The sequence below is a fragment of the Carassius carassius genome, chromosome 8, assembly GCF_963082965.1.
Source record: "Carassius carassius chromosome 8, fCarCar2.1, whole genome shotgun sequence".
In the NCBI taxonomy this organism is placed as follows: Eukaryota; Metazoa; Chordata; class Actinopteri; order Cypriniformes; family Cyprinidae; genus Carassius; species Carassius carassius.
The window spans coordinates 32,947,632-32,961,273 of NC_081762.1; the positions used below are offsets into that span (position 1 = coordinate 32,947,632).

Sequence of the window (13,642 nt, forward strand, 5' to 3'; positions counted from 1 at the left end):
ATGAACTAACGTGGAAGCAATCAAAGTCCTCGAGACAGTGTGAAAGGCTAACGAATGCAAGTTGGCCTCTTAATTGAACTAAAAATGGGGCTGTATCTAACATGTAGAGGGATGTTAGGGAGGACAGCTGAAACGGTCAGATGTCACTTAGACCAGCGGGTCTCAATTCCAGTCCTCGCGCCCCCTGCTCTTCACATTTTGTAAGTTTCTCGTATAGCTTCAGACATTTGTTCCATTCCATTCATAGTGAGTAATACAGTGGTGTATCGAGGTATACAGAGGTAAATGATGTCACACTTCTCCATGTGTGAAGAAGTTGCGCAGCACAAATCCGTGAACCAATGTTCCAAAGTGAAGTATACTTTGACGGATTTCCCCTGCTCAGGGAGTGGGGAGCAATGAACACTGTGTAGGGACCATGTCAATCACTAGGAGCTCACTTTTAATGAGCTGATTATCCGAATCAGGTGTGCTAACAAAGAGAGACATGCAAAACATGCAGACCTGGGGGGAGCGAGGACTAGAATTGAGAACCGCTTCCTTAGACTTTAAGTCAGTGTGAGCAAAAGAGGTGAGAAGTTGTCTGCATGATCCGAGTGTTCCAAGGTAGCCTACATAATACAAGAATCCATACACATGCATACTGGCGTAACAAGACCGAGAAGGTCCTTAAACACAAAAGCTTAATCTCTTTGTTAATTTGACAACAAAATCTCGGCCAGTGCAAAGGAGCAAGCCCAGAGGAGGGACAGCCTCTTTGCATCAAACCCGTCATTCCCAGCTATGCTCGTCATTCTTGAAAGGCCAGGGGAATTAGCTCAAATGGTAGAGCGCTCGCTTAGCATGCGAGAGGTAGCGGGATCGATGCCTGCATTCTCCAAGTTGGCTCCTGCCCTTTTACTCACACATCCCTAGATCAGTGGTTTTCAATCCTGTCCTGCACAATTCGCATTTCCCCTCATCTAACACACCTGTTTCAAATCATCAGCTCATTAGTAGAGACTGCAAGACCTGATTTGGGTGTGTCTAATAAGGGAGACATACAAAATGTTCAGGGCAGGGGTAGTGATGGCAAAATCGAGGCCTCGTGAACCAATGAAACAGTTGAACCAAATGTGCCATATTGTTTCGATGCTTCGAATCAATCCGACACCCGTCTCAACGGTGACACCTAGTGGTCACTTGCAGGTGTTGATCTGAAACAACCTTGACGAGACATTAAAAAAATGTGTTGTTTTTTTATTATTATAATGTTCTAATATGTGAAGCTTGTAACCTATAGGCTCCTCACTGTGCATAATGTTATTTTGGTCATGAAAAATGAATATTAATAAAAGAAATCAAGCCACAATGTCTCACTTTTTTAGAGATTTTTATTCAAAAATATTAATTTATCTGCTGTGGAAGGACTTAGCCTACTTTTTTTTTACAGATAATTTCTCCAGCCTTTGAAAAAATCCTCTCACAAGGGACACTTGTTGCTGGCATACAAAGATATTTTTTTGCAAGGACATACAAATGAGGAAAGATTACTGCTCTCTCTTTCCAGCAAGTTAGTGGATCATGAGTTCTGGGCAAATACGCATCGTTGATGTATTTTTTCACTTCCACTGTGGCATCAGCTGTAGCATTGTGTATCATTTTGGTTTGATGGATGCGAGTATCAAAAAGTTCCCATAAACTGTCCTGTGTTTCTACTGGTGTTGATGTTGATGGTGATGGTGATGATGATGATGGGTGTGATGTTGACATTTCTGGGTCTGAATAAAAATTAAAACAGCAATTAGTAACAAATCCTAAACTGACGGCATATATGAAGGATATATTATATTACATGATTCAGATTACATAACATAACACAGACTGAAACTGCTCACCAGGATTTGTGTTTGAACGCATCAGTGAAGCACACTCCAGTGTGATATGCTTTTCAGCTTCCAGGGCTTTGGCAGCATTTCCAAATGCCACATTTTTTAACCTTGGGTCCAGCAGTGTAGCCAGTGCCAAGGCTCTAAAACTCTCATAACCTCCACATCTGGAGTGCAGACCTTCTTGCAGATGTGAGCCTATGAGCCAAAACAGGAGAAACACATATTTATAATAATGACAATAATATGACAGTTATGGCCAATCACATGGGTAGTATGGTCATTGTGGCCTACCTAATTGAACAGTTGATTCCTGCGTTGCATTTCCTTTTTTCTGTGCAAGCTTGTGCTGCAACATCCTGTACAGTGGTATAAGCTTTGAAGCAGACACTCTCTTTTCCTCTGACATCTCTGTTGTTGCGAGTTTGAATGGTTGCAGTATTGACAATGATTGTTCAATAATGTCATAATCAATACTTGTCAGGGGAGCAGTATCATTGTTTAAGTTGGAAAGTGCAGCAGCCACTGGTTCACGTTGGTCATACAAGCGCTGTAGCATGTCAAATGTGCTGTTCCATCTCGTGTCAACCTCCTGTATCAGTTTCAGAGTTGGTCTTCCCATCAAGCTCTGCATCTCCACAAGCTTGTCCTTTGCTTTGCAGCTGCTTTTTTGCTGCCTTTTGTAGGTCCTCCATTGTCTTCTCCTTTGCTTTGTTGTACTTTTCGCTGACCATTATTTTAAGCACCTTCCGGGATGGGAGGACATAGCTTGGATCAAGCTTGTTCACAAATGCCCTGAATCCCTCATCGTCCACGATGGTGAAGGGCTGCAGATCCTTCACCACCATGTTTATAAGAGCGTCATCCAATTCCCTCTGTCTGACTTTTAAAAGAGAAGACAAAACATACTTTCAGACAAATACATTGGAAAAATACAGCTTCAATAAGTGCACATCTATTAAAAGTATAGCCTACTGGTTCATTATTTGGAAACCTTCCAGTGTTTATAATCAGTGCTTTATATAACTTATAAACTTTATAAACAGTGTCCCAAAAGGTTGTAATTATATTTCAATTATAATTATATCCCAAACAATGCATACCTTGCTTAGATGGCCCAGCAGTGTCAGTAGCAGGCCTAGGTACAGGGGGAATGCCATCCTCTGCACCCTGCAAAAAGGCAGGATGAGTGCTCCTCAAATGGCGCATCATGGATGATGTATTGTTGCAGTAGGCTAGCTGCCGATCACAATACACACATCTCACTTTATTTGGGGTTTCTAAATGGAAATGCTCCCACACCACAGATGTACGGCATCTCTTCTGGGGAGCTTCCATTTTATCTATCTATCCAAATCTATCTATCTATATATGAATCGATCTATGTATCTAGATATGTATCTATAATCTATGTATCTATATATGTATCTATAATCTATCTATATATGTATCTATCTATAATATATGTATTTATATATGTATCTATCTATTAATCTAGCTGTCTATATATATTTATATCTATGTATCTATTAATGTGTCACTATATGTATACTCTGTCTGTCTCTAGCCTCTCAGTCAATGTGTTGTGTAAATTTAAATGTAAGTCTAAATTGCCTATAACTAATCAAATCGCACTATGTCACTATATCACCAAAAATCCGCTATCTCAAAGTCAAACTCCTCTCACAAAAACCCACGAGGTCAAAATGCGTTTATTTCACTTTTATACAGATGTGCGATTGTGTGGTCTGTTCCCGACCGTTCCAATCAAACGCTGATTCGGCGGACCACACCTGATGAAACAATTAGTGAAACACTTCGAGGCTTCGTTTGGTCATAGTCACGTGACATGGGTGTTTCGAATCACGCTTCGGATCAGTGTTTCGACACATCTGCGCTTCGGGATCTCGCAAAGCTTCGGAACGACTGTTTCGCTTCAGCCATCCTTAGGCAGGGGTGCCTCCAGGAAAGGTTTGAAAACCATTGCCCTAAAGAGACCGACTGAGCGTTGACGCAATGCTGCCACACTCCCACGTTAGCTTTTTTTGGGCTCACAGGTGCCAAAAAGTATTTCAGACATGGTCCTGTGCAAATTGGTTGCAAAACAGTGCCATTTTACGCACAGTTCCCTAAAGCAGTGGTTTTCAAACCTGTCCTGGAGGCTTCTTCTTCTTCTTCTAGGATTTAATGGCGGTTGGCAAACCAACTTAAAAGGTGCATTCCCGCCACCTACTGAAATGGAGTGTGAAGCGCATATTTGGAAAGGAAGTTTAAACTAGATCTACTCTTTAAAAAAAAAAAAAAAAAATATATATATATATCCATATAAAATTTACACATAATGGAGTTTTAAATCCTATTAAATAATCCTGTTTCCTTTAAAAATATAAATAACTCATGATAAACTCTTGATTGTTTCGCACCTTGTCCTAGGAGAACCTGAAGTGTCAACTCATTGATTCCTACACTTCTTAAAGCATGTCTTAACTGGGACCGCTCTCTTTCATAAGCTTGGCATTCTAAAAGGACATGCTGTATATTTTCAACTAACCCACATTTGTCACAATTTCCATTCTCATGTTTACCAATTCTTTGTAAGCTTTGATTTAATAAACAATGTCCAATACGCATTCTTGTTATTAAAACATCCTCTTTCCTGTTTCCGAATCTTCTTCTCTCTGACCCAACTTTTCCTTGAATGCAGTAAAAATGTCTACCTTTCTTTCCTTCATTCCATTCTTTCTGCCAAATTTCCTGTATTTGTTTAGCTATTATCACTTTAATTTCTGTTTTACTTAATGCCACTTCAATGTCAATTTGTGAATGGTTTAATGCCTGTTTAGCCTGATTATCAGCCTCCTCATTTCCTTTCACACCCATATGCGATGGATCCCATACAAGATTTACCAGAAGTCCATACTGTCTTGTTCTGTAAAGACTCTGCATTACTTCATTTATCATGTCTTGCCTTGCTGATGATGTTCCACTTTCCAAGCTATTTAGTGCGGATAAAGAATCTTTACATATCACTACCCTTGTTGGTTGGATTTCTTCTATCCACTGAAGTGCTAGACATATTGCAATAATTTCTGCAGTGAATACTGAAAGATAATCTGATATTCTTTTTGCTATTCTAATGTTAAAAAGTGGAATATATACCGCTACTGCTGTTTTCCCAAATTCTGGATCTTTTGAACTATCAGTGTATATTTGAACTGCACTATAATAAGTTTGATCAATGTATTGCTGTATATTAAAATTTCCTAATCCATTTGTATTGTTATGCTTTTCTTTAAGCAATTGAGTATCAATCAAAGGCATTGGGAAAAGCCAAGGAGGAATTGCTGACCTAGCCACAGTAGGAGCAACATTGAAGTCACTTAATCCCATTCTCCGGGCTTCCTCACTGGCCTTCCATCCAAAACTTGATAACTTTTTATGTCCATATTCCCAACAATCCTCCAACACCATTTTAACTGGGTGACTGTCCAAGTGTCCCTTTATACTTATAAAATACCTCATCTTTAACTTGAGCCTACGAATTACTTGAGGCATTACACCCATCTCTACTTGCACTGCTGTTATTGGAGAGGATCTAAACGCTCCACAACAAACTCGCAAAGCTTGTGACTGAATTGCCTCTATTTTTACGAGTTGTGTTTTGGATGCAGTGCAATATACCATACTGCCATAATCTATTGCTGATCTTATTAGAGCACAATATATTATTTTAAGAGACTGGCGACATGCTCCCCAATCAACTCCTGCTAAACACCTCATGAAATTTAATGCTTTTTTGCATTTATCAACCGGTTTCTGGATATGCATACTAAAATTCAATTTCAAATCCATCCATATACCCAGAAACCTCACAACTGCTGTTTGCTTCACTTCTTGTCCATACAATCTGATGTTAATGGTAGGGTTACTTTTCCTTTTTGCAAAACAAATTACCTGAGTTTTATCTACTGAAAACCGAAATCCCCATTCATTTGCCCAATTTTCTACCATTTTAACGGCATTTTGCAAACATCTTTCCACATACTTTACATTACGCCCTCTTTTCCACAGTGCTCCATCATCCGCATATAAAGATCTTCCAATGCACCTATCAACCTTTGTAAAGATGTCGTTAATCATAATATTAAACATAATTGGACTACTAACGCTTCCATGAGGTGTTCCATTCTCTATTGTGTGTATCTGAGAAAAAGCAGTACTTACTCTTACTTGTATAGTTCTGTTAAACAGGAAATCCTTGATCCAGTTATACATTCTTCCTTTAATTTCCATTTTTTCTAGCTTAATTAAAAGTCCCTCTTTCCACATCATGTCATAAGCTTTTTCAACATCAAAAAATACCCCAACTAAAGCTTCCTTATTTACCTGAGCCTTTCTTATTTCAGATTCCAGGCACAGTACTGAGTCCATTGTATTACGTCCTTTCCTAAATCCACTTTGATAAGGTGATAAAATATTATCCCTTTCAATGACATATACTAATCTACTCATGACCATACGCTCCATTATTTTGCATAGATTAGACGTTAAAGCTATAGGTCTATAATTATTTGGCTGTGTATGATCTTTGCCTGGTTTTGGAATTGGCACTATGACACCATGCTTCCAGTCATTTTTTAACTTTCCTAACTCCCAAACCTTATTAAAAAGCCTCAAAATTGTCTCTAATGCTGTCTCTGATAAATGTTTTACCATCTCATAACAAATGTCATCTCTGCCTGGAGATGTTTGCTTAACCCCTGCAAGCGCTTTTTTTCAATTCGTACAAAGTAAACTCTGAATCCATTGTACTTCCTGAAAGTCCCTTTTCCTCCAATAAATGAGGATATTTACTTAGTATCTGGTCCCTAGTTTTCCTCGCATCCTCTGATAAATTCGAATTACTATGAATTTTAACGAATGTTTCTGCAAATACCTCTGCTTTACCGCTTTCAGATATAATTTGTCTATTATTATATTCTAATACAGGTATGTTGTAATCTCTTTGTATCCCTCCCATCTTTCGTATCATATTCCATAACTCACTTATTTCAATGTCTTCCCCTATTCTATTACAAAATTCCCTCCAATAATTTCTTTTAGACGTCCGAATGACTCTTCTCACTATAGCTTGTGCCCTTTTATAACTTATTAAATCATTATAATTAAGTGACCTTCTTACCTTCTTGAGTGCTTTATTTCTCCTTTTTGTTGCCTCACTACACTCCTCGTTCCACCATGGCATAACTTTCTTATTGCTGCCTGCCTTCCTCTTACCTATTACTTCTACAGCTGTACTCTGAAGAACCTTGCATATTTCATTATTAAAAACATCAACATCTTCTATACATTTACTAATGTCCTTCATTTTGCTTCCACATAACTCCTTATACTTATCCCAATCCGCTGACTACTACTCCAACTTTACTGCAAATAGGAAAATGATCACTTCCTACTGTACTTTGTTTTAGTACTTTCCATTCACATTTACTCGCTAAACTTTCAGATACTATTGTCAAGTCTAATACCGAATGCCTTCCCTTATTCAAATCAATTCTAGTATGACTTCCATCATTAATGCACACTAATCTTCCCCAATCTAGCATATCTTCAATGATCTTACCATTATAATCTGTTTTTGCGCTTCCCCATATTGAACTATGAGCGTTAAAATCACCACACCACACCGTTTTTTGACTTTCATTTCCTCCTATACTTTCTAGAATATCCTTGCTTAACCTATCACATGGATTGTAAAAATTAATTATTCTAATACACCTTGATCCTTCCCATATTTCCACCACCACAACTTCTACTTCCCCATCTACCTGTTTTATACCCAATTCCTTGCTTTATAAAAGTAGCTACTCCACCTCCATTCCCTTGTTGTCTATCCCTCCGAATAGTAGTATATCCATGTATTAGAAAGTTATATTGTGACTTAAGCCAAGTTTCCTGTATACATATAATATCTGGGCCTTTCTCTTGGTCTGCTATAAATTTCTTAAACTCCTGTCCATTTGCAATCAAACTTCTTGCATTCCATTGCAAGATATATAACACCATTAAGATCCACCACATGTTGTCTGACTATTTACTGCTTGACTATTTAATGTTGGAATCTTGAGCCTTTCATTTATCATGTCAACAGTAACATTCCCCAGATCCAAGTACTTTTCTGCAGCTCTGATAATGATTTTGATTCTTTCAGTCCTGCTTTCAGTTTGAGCTGAACAGTTCACTACTTCAGCGATAAATGTTACAAATGCCACCTTATCATCCACTACTACCTTTTCATCTCTTTGTTCTTTACTCTGTTGTTTTGAATGAATTTCTTCATTCATAGTTTCATTTGTTTTAGGAATCTGGTTTACTTTCTTCAATGCCTCAGCGTATGTTATTCCTTCTGTCGTTCTAACATTTTGAACCTTGACTGCCTTTTTCCGTACCTGACAACCACCGTATCCTGCACTATGATCCCCACCACAGTTGCAGCATTTAGGATTTACACCTTGCCCACATTTGCCGTACTCATGTTCACCTCCACACCGCGCACATCTCTGCTTACCTCTGCATACTGCCGCTACATGACCGAATTTTTGACACTTATAACATCTTAGCGGCGGAGGAACGTATGGTCTTACTGCATATCTTACAAATCCTAAATAAATTTCTCTGGCATTTTATTTTCATCAAAGTTTATCATTACTGAGAGGCTGTCCATCTTCTCGTTATTTCTAACACACTTGAGCCGTTTAACAAACTTTACTGCTGCTCCCGTGATATTTCTTTTAATGTTCTCCTCCGTGACATCTGTCGGAATCCCTGTTACAACACCTCTAACCCAATTCTTTTCTTCCGGTATCGAGCACAACACCTTATGTCCAATCATCGATTTTATACCCAGAGCTGATTTTTGCTGCCTACTGTCTTTACAAAACAACAACAGATTGCCATCCCTTAAAGTCGTAATGCTTTCAACTGTCCCTGTCATTTCTTTCAATGTTTTCGTCAGCTTCAACGGATTAATCGCATTTACCGAGTCAACAAACTTCAACAATACCTTATATTCCTCTTTCCTTCTTCTAGTCTGGAGATTTCCTTTCTCACTACCCGATTCTGAAGATTGTTTCTTTCTTTTCCGATTTTCTACTACACTCCACTTACTACTTCCATTCTCGCCGCCTCCACTATCCACATCCTCCATTTCCGGATCACTTCCGGAATCTACGCTACTTCCTTCCATCATCACTCCACACCTCCAGCCCTGTCCTGGAGGCACCCCTGCCCTTCACATTTTGAATGTTTCCCTCATCTAACACACCTGATTCAAATCATCAGCTCATTAGTAGAGACCGCGAGACCTTATTTGGGTGTGTCTAATAAGGGAGACAATAAAAATGTGCAGGGCAGGGGTGCCTCCAGGACAGGTTTGAGAACCACTGCCCTAAAGAGACAGACTGAGCATCGATGCAATGCGGCCACACTCTCTACGTTAGTTAATTTTTTTGGACTAAAAGGTGCCGAAAAGTATTTCAGACATTGTCCTGCGCAAACTGGTGGCAAAATAGGTCCCACCGAGATTTGAACTCGGATCACTGGATTCAGAGTCCAGAGTGCTAACCATTACAACATGGAACCTTAACTGGTGTAGCTGTTGCTCACAGGGCCACAAACACTGGCACCATCGCCAAACTAGTGCTGTTTTATCTTTTCCTGCGGCAAGAAAGCACACAGGCTCCACCGAGATTCGAACTCAGATCGCTGGATTCAAAGCCCAGAGTGCTGACCATTACACCATGGAACCGAAACTGCTTGGTTGGAGGCCAACTTGGAAACAGATAGCTCTCTGGCTGTGGGGAAGCAGTTATACAGAGAGGTTGGAACCCAGTGATTTTTGGTCAATGGCCCGCCTCAAAAAAGGGAAAAGTGTGGGAGATGTTGCCGAGACCCGGGATCGAACCAGGGACCTTTAGTCTAATGCTCTCCCAACTGAGCTATTTCGGCTACAACAAACCTCTGCTTAGCAAGCAGTGATTTCAGTGAGATCACCCTACTCTTTGTCAGAGCTGAAGAGCAGAGCAGAGATGAGCCCCCAGACAATAAAAAGAGATGGCAAGTACGGGGATCAAACCCGCAAGTACGGGGATCAAACCTTGGCGTTATTAGCACCACGCTCTAACCAGCTGAACTAACCAGCCTGGCTTAGCCATCCATGTCTGCCTGATTGGAAAAAACCTGCCATAATGTTTGTGAATACAATGAGACAATAAAGCTTCCCGTTTTAACCTGAACAAGGGCTCGTCGGGGATTTGATCCCGGGTCCTCTCACACCCAAAGCAAGAATCATACCCCTAGACCAACGAGCCTTCTTGCCCAAAGCCAGGAAAAAAGAGCTATTTCAGCAACAACAAAAGAAGGAACATGAACTAACGTGGAAGCAATCAAAGTCCTCGAGACAGTGTGAAAGGCAGTGTGCAAGTTGGCCTCTTAATTGACCTAAAAATGGGGCTGTATCTAACATGTAGAGGGATGTTAGGGAGGACAGCTGAAACGGTCAGATGTCACTTAGACCAGCGGGTCTCGATTCCAGTCCTCGCGCCCCCTGCTCTTCACATTTTGTAAGTTTCTCGTATAGCTTCAGACATTTGTTCCATTCGAACGTAAGTGCCCTGAGAACTGGACATCACATGACATCCCTCCATGATTCAAGTTCAAAGCGTATGTATACGTTCAATTCATAGTGAGTAATACAGTGGTGTATCGAGGTATACAGAGGTAAATGATGTCACACTTCTCCATGTGTGAAGAAGTTGCGCAGCACAAATCCGTGAACCAATGTTCCAAAGTGAAGTATACTTTGACGGATTTCCCCTGCTCAGGGAGTGGGGAGCAATGAAAACTGTGTATGGACCATGTCAATCACTAGGAGCTCACTTCTAATGAGCTGATTATGCGAATCAGGTGTGCTAACAAAGAGAGACATGCAAAACATGCAGACCTGGGGGGAACGAGGACTAGAATTGAGAACCGCTTCCTTAGACTTTAAGTCAGTGTGAGCAAAAGAGGTGAGAAGTTGTCTGCATGATCCGAGTGTTCCAAGGTAGCCTACATAATACAAGAATCCATACACATGCATACTGGCGTAACAAGACCGAGAAGGTCCTTAAACACAAAAGCTTAATCTCTTTGTTAATTCGACAACATAATCTCGGCCAGTGCAAAGGAGCAAGCCCAGAGGAGGGACAGCCTCTTTGCATCAAACCCCTCATTCCCAGCTATGCTCGTCATTCTTGAAAGGCCAGGGGAATTAGCTAAAATGGTAGAGCGCTCGCTGCGCGAAGGAAGGGGTCCAATCTTTGAGCCCCGCATGCAAGTGAAAAAGACGCAGAACACGTGAAAACGCCGAAGGATTTCCCCTGCAGCAATACTCTGGGTATATGTTTCTGCGTTTTGAAGAGTTGTTATTACATGTGAAACAATTCTACCCTCCACGGCCTGGATTCGAACCCGTGCTCTCTCAGATGAGCCGTGACGTCATATGTCCACGACGTGTATTGTTAAGCGTGCAATAAACCGAGACTTTTATTTTGTTATCTATGACATACCATTGATTGCTTTTATACTACATAGATTTGTGTGAGTGTGTGTGTGTGTGTATTATTAAAAAAAAACTTTTTCATGTTTGTGTTTAAATAGAATTAATAAAAAACGTTTCTTCAAATATGTTTTGTGTGTGTGGATATGATTTGATTGATATGATTTAGCAGATTTTTTTTTTATCTGATCAAAAAAATGTTCTATTAAAATGAATACAAACACATACACACAATATAAAAAGAACAATATAAAAGAGTGGGCCCAAGTAATATATACAAAATGTTTTATTAAAATGAACACACACATACATACACACAATATAAAAAGGACAATATGATAAGAGTGGGCCCATATAATATAAACAAAATATATACAGGATAGATATAATGTACTTGTATAAAAAAATATGAAAAGAGTGGGCCCATATAATATAAACAATATATATATATATATATATACAGGAAAGATATTATGTACTACTTATATTAAAAAAATATATATGAAAAGAGTGGGCCCATATAATATATACAAAATATACACAGGAAATAAATTATTTACTATGGAGGCGGAGTTTGTCATTTATTTTGCCTGCCGCTGTTCTGCCAACCAATCATCTAAAGTTTTTCCATTAGAGGAGCGTGAGCAAAATGTGGCATTCCCATATCGGCTATGACCAAACTCTTTAGTTTTGGGCTGCCCACATTCGCTGCACTTGTTAAAAGTTACCCCTCGCACATACTTCCTCTTATGGACTCCGCTTTCCGTCTCCAGGGCCCGCCGGCGCCTGTTCCTCTGGGTGTAACGGGACACAGAAGCAGCAGGCGCTGGAGCAGGCGCTGGAGCAGGCGCTGGAGCAGGCGGAGCTGGGCCTGGACCGGATGTCAAAGCACCAGAAGATGAAATCACCATCGACACAGTCATGTCTGGGTTAAGGACTAGTGTGCCTAACAGTGACCCAGGTGCTGAAATGGGCTGCACAACTCCTGCTGCTGTGGGGACGGGTGCGATAGGGCCCTCCCTTTTGGCAGCAGTGGGCCGGCGACCCGGTCGCAGAATTGGAGCCTGTCCTTCTCGATTTGGCGGAAGGATAAATTGATGTTTTGGGCCTGATGTTGATGGCACGTCATCCAATTTTTCCCTCGGCAGAGGAAGCTGCGTATCAGCCACATCAATTGGGTCAGATGGAGTCAGTCCCTGGGCGAGGACACTCATTTCCTGATTCTTCTGCTGCCGTTGAAACCTGAAAGTAAATTACTTGTAAAATATATATATATATATACATATTGTGACGATCCAGTATGAAACGCCCCGTTGATTTCCTGAGGGGTTCCACCTGGATGCTCTAATCAGTCTGTCCTTTAAAAGAAGCCCGTGCTTGTTCATCGGGGCTCCATGTTTATTTTTGCTTTGCTTTTATGGGTTTTGTTGTTGTGACTTCTGGAGACATACATCACATTAGCTTACATTGCATTACGTCCCATGCCATTTCATGCATACATTGTACTTTACACTACTGATCTGACTGATGCCATTTTACACTTGTTTGGTTTAGTTTCGGTTCTTTTGGTTGTTAATAAATTTCGTGTTAAAAGTAACCGCTCTGTGTGTCCCTTTCCTTTGTTACGGCCTTTTGGAGCCACAGGTCGTAACAAATGGGGGCTCGTCCATTTGGTATTTGTTCGTGCTAGCGTCTTTCGGAATTTGGCGTAATCAATGGTTAGCGTTTGGGAGAGGAAATCTCATTTGAACTTGTGACGTCATTTTCGCGGAACGGGACACACGTGTGGAGAATTGTTTGGTTGTTGCGTGGAAGCTCATCGACTGGTAAGTTGACAGTGCAATATGGTTCTTCTAGTTTGGAGTTTTCCCCGGTGAGGTATAGCAGCATGTTTCCTTTGAGACATGTTGGTTATTTTTTGTTTTGGTAGTGTTGCGGAGAAAGCGGGTAGTAGCAGTTGACTCGGGAGCACATCCAGGGTGTTGAAGGTGTCGCTGGTCTGACCGGTAGCATTTTTCACCTACTGGGTTAAAGTGCATAAATAACCCCCGCCTGTAACCGCATGAAGACCAGGGATAAGGATAGATAGGTTTTTTTTTTTTTCTCCTCTCTCTCTCGCGCTGAGGAAAGTTAGTGGGGAATGCTCCGAGTATTTGATTGCACTTCTGGCTTTTTA

General features: G+C 40.5%; 1 non-coding gene across 1 annotated transcript; it reads right to left on the reverse strand.

Annotated features, from left to right (window-relative positions):
* Positions 1-9,603: 9,603 nt before the first annotated feature.
* Positions 9,604-9,675, reverse strand: trnaq-uug (transfer RNA glutamine (anticodon UUG)). The gene has a single exon. It is a non-coding gene; the product is annotated as a tRNA-Gln (tRNA).
* Positions 9,676-13,642: the final 3,967 nt, after the last annotated feature.